This window comes from Setaria viridis, chromosome 6 (assembly GCF_005286985.2).
Source record: "Setaria viridis chromosome 6, Setaria_viridis_v4.0, whole genome shotgun sequence".
Classification (NCBI taxonomy): domain Eukaryota; kingdom Viridiplantae; phylum Streptophyta; class Magnoliopsida; order Poales; family Poaceae; genus Setaria; species Setaria viridis.
In genome coordinates, this window is record NC_048268.2 from 15199965 (window position 1) to 15204045 (window position 4081).

Here is a 4081-nt window from a genome sequence, read left to right on the forward strand (position 1 = left end):
ATGAAGCGACATTGTCTTCAGTGCAGAGGTCGACCATGACCAATCTAAGTAAAAGATGAATATACAAAAAAATAAGTTTCGAATTACTATGAATATTTTGCTTTTACATTTTCTTCATGCTTGGGACAAAAAGGAGAGTAATACTACTATGATGCATGGAAAGGAATGCATGGAATGAAAGGAGCCAGGATAGACGTAGGAGTCTGGAAATGGGCATGCAACTTCTCACGCGATCTATAATTCTATGTTGATAGATAGAAGATTTCTGAATAGGTAGAAGAGAAGGGCAGGGCATACTGTAATCAAGGAAATTCCATTTCTAGGCATGTTTTGACCTAAATGTGATCTGGAACCATAGTAGCAGTAAAAATAAAATTTTTGAATTATCAAACCCGTGCTCAAAACTCAACTTCTGACTCTAGCCTTCCAACCTAGCATGGTACCCGCATCTTGCCCTCGCCCAAGCGGTTAGTGAACTCTGGAGCGGGAAGGTAACTCTAGCAGTTGGTCTTAATGGAGGGGGGCGTCTATCGAGGATCTAATACATTTTCCCAAGAAATATGAAAAGCAAAGAAAAGGAATCTGTACAATGGGAAGCACCCAGAATAAGGAATCATGGTGAACACCCTGATAATAGGGGGCATGTCAAAAGAGGCACGATGGCAAGCAAGACTAACTTCCTACCTTTGATTGAAGATCCACCTCTCCCCACACTTTTGGTGACTCCAAGAAAGAGAGAAAACTCCTCTATCCCGGGCTCCACAACAAGACAAGGTCTCTAATGGGCGAAAGACCGATCCAAGATGCCCTGCTGCAAGAAGAAGCTCTTTGATCGCCATCTATCGCAAATAGAATATATTGAAAAGATGATAAAAAATGCTAGTTTCCTTATTGAAGAGCCCTGAATAAGAAATGGTTCCCAGGACTGCAAATCCTTGTTTGTGTGGTTAGAGCAAAGGACTCAAAAGCCTGAATGAATAAGAGGCGGGAGAAGAGAGCAGTAGCCACGGGTGATTGACCGACAAAGCCGCCAATTGAACTTCATTGATTCAGTCAACTAGGTGCATCAAAGGCTTCAAAATCTCTCTCCTCAGAATAGCGGAACAACTTATTCTAATGTAGCTAGGAAATCAATGCTTAAACCAAAAATAGGCGAACCTAGCGCTAGAGAAATGCGTAGCTCTACTCTAGAAGTATAAATAATACGAGACTTGCATTGCGAGCCAATACCGAGATAGTGAAAGAACATGCTTTTTTTTTCTAATTTTATAGAATCCTCTTTTCCTACACCAATACTTCAAGGAAGTAGATAACCACTTATTGGGGAGGCACTCTTGTGGCTAGTAGGATTAGGAAATTTGGTATGGTATATTTTTATTAGGGAAGTCAGGAAGTATCCTAAAGGATAGGGTCGGAAAGCTTATTAATATTACTGGGTGGGCAATCCAGCTAGTACTAGGTGGCAGGGGTGAAGCGGACATAAATTACAAATATTTGCTAAAAGAAGATAAAGAGTAGTACACACCCACACTTCCTTAAAGCAAATCGGATGATTTGAATTGTAGTAATCATGCCCATAGACTGGAGAATATTTAGAGAGTCCAACTTTCACTACTACTTCCCCTTCAACAGCTACCCCGATTGTGGCTCATATGTCTAGTTTCGGTTATGGTTCCTACTTTCGGGTTGTATCCAACGGCTCCTCTAACAAAGCCTTTGCTTTGGTTGAATCGTATTGAGTTCCAAGTAGTAGAGTCCTTGGCTTCGATTCTTTCCAGCAACGGTACGGTTGACTTTCGAATAACGGCTACAATGTTGGTTCCTACTCGATTGATCGGCTTCCTTTAGCTTTGTTACGGCATGTGTAGAACCATTCATAGTAGCATACATTCCCTACATTAATTGATAGCGCTAGGTGATCATCGACAGCTTGGGCTAGGCCACGTCTCGACACATCCTCTAATAGTCCCTTTTCTTGGCTTAAAACCAATATGAATTGCTCCTATGATTCCCAGCGCTAGACCAGGGCAAGGGATCTATTTGTAATGTCATCCCCACAGGATGAAATAGAATAATGCTATCCTACGGCATGGCTGTGGACTCACCAAAACAACAATACCAACTTTCCAACTTTTGATCAAGCGAACCTCCTTTCTAAATGGTGGGAATGGTACCAATGGTAATATTCTTTTTGTTATTCAATAGCTTTCATCAAATGAAATCCTCTATCGCAGCATCTTGACTCGGTTTTGAAAAGTCAGAAAATAGGTACGGTTCCCAACTCAGGGTAAACTTGGAAATGGGAAGCCTTTCCAACACTAGCTTAGGCTAATACGACATAGTAAATACGATTCCCAGCACTTTTATCCAATGATGCTATCCTCATGAATGAAAGAAATAAATCAATTAAATAGTTGTAGGCTCCTCTTTCGGATTCAATAGTAGTAGATGGCTGTAGTTTTGAGATATCCTTCCCTACCTTTTCAATTAATAACTCGGATTCGTATCGTCGGGAGAGGGAAATATGCTTAAATCAAGCTTCCCCCTTTGTTCAGGTACTCCTTTCAGGTGAGAGTCAGGCATGAGGCTAGGCAAAAAAGAGCTTTCTATGACCTCCAAGATGGAGAGAGACAGATAGGCAGAGCTAGAGCTCTTAAAGTCTACCCAGGCTAGCTTCTTCATTCTTCGATCAGGGGCGGGCTTCTTCCCTTATATACGATGACATAGATAGAGCCTCCTTCTTTGATCCATTGATTGATAAAGTAGTCTTCAGGGGCAGTTTACCCTTTGAATTGACAATAGAGTAGGTTTGATCTTGCTTTCTCAATCTTTCTCTAATCCTAGCCGTGTAGTAGATTCGGCTTTATTCGGCTAAAAAGAAGTGTGTGTGTGGTCGTTGTATCTGCTCGCCCCCTTCTTCATTCATCCATTTTGGTCAGAATGGATCCAAGGAACTTGGCTCGGGAACAACCCTAAAAAAACACAGTAAGAGAGTCCAATCTCTTAAATATAGCATTTTATCTCCTAACCTAAGTAGTAGTAGTAGAAGGCTTAGTATCTGACTTGATCCAATAGAGTCAGAACACACAGTAGATCCAAATTCCACACCTTGCTATGGACTGGGGAGATAGCATCTCTACAAAGCTGGGCGTTCTGTGTGATTATGGAGGAACTGTAGTACTTGCCCCAAAATGCAAGCTGAGATAGATACTTAAAGAAAGGGGGAGCGGTGGGCCTTCAAAAAGGAGCGAGGGAGTGATGGGCAACCTTAGTCTATATGTTGCTCGTGAGCCACCAAGTACCAGTCTCACAACAGTACTGGCGTTAAAGGATCAGTCCTTCACTCGCGTATCATTCATAAGTCGAACTCGCTCTCTTGCCATGCCTTTGACTCACGAACTTGAGTCGGACTCATTCACACTTGACTAAGGATCGTTCGTTCTTCACTCTCTTGCTATTACCCGTAGGGAGCGCAGCAACCGACGGTGCATATTATCATATAGAAAGAAGCAAAGCGTAGCAATTCGTACTACTAGAAAACTGCCACTAACCGTTAGGCAATAGAGTCCGCTTACAGGGTGGGGCGCAAGTAAGCGTAGCAAATCACATAGAGTTGCCCCTACCTGCCAGCGTGCAAATAGATAGGGCGGGTGAGCACAGGGATGGATGTCTGAGCGGTTGAAAGAGTCAGTCTTGAAAATTGAAGTATTCATAGGAATACCGGGGGTTCAAATCCCTCTCCATCCGTGAGGGCATAAGTTCTCTCTTTCCTTATCTATAGATAAGAATGAATCTCCTCGACTCGACGGATATGATGGATGGAATGGGTAGAAGGTTTAGGTTATTGTGTGTTGATTTAGTTAGGACTTTGTCTCCCTTTCGTTATCTTCCACCCTGGGTGGATGACCTGTGGGAGCTAAGTTGAAGATCTCGGTCTCGCCGTGAGTGGTTGATAAACAATGATTGTTGTTTGATTTAAGGAGTCCTAACCCTGTGAAGCTTAACAGACAAAGAAAACGATAGAGACTTCTTGGTATAGGGTGACAACCTTAATGAATCAAGTATTCAGGTGGTAGAGTTA

The 4081-nt window shown here is 42.4% G+C and overlaps 1 non-coding gene across 1 annotated transcript; it reads left to right on the forward strand.

Moving 5' to 3' along the window:
• The first annotated feature begins 3660 nt into the window (after positions 1-3660).
• On the forward strand, positions 3661-3747 carry TRNAS-UGA (transfer RNA serine (anticodon UGA)). Its single transcript has one exon. It is a non-coding gene; the product is annotated as a tRNA-Ser (tRNA).
• The last annotated feature ends 334 nt before the right edge of the window (positions 3748-4081 follow it).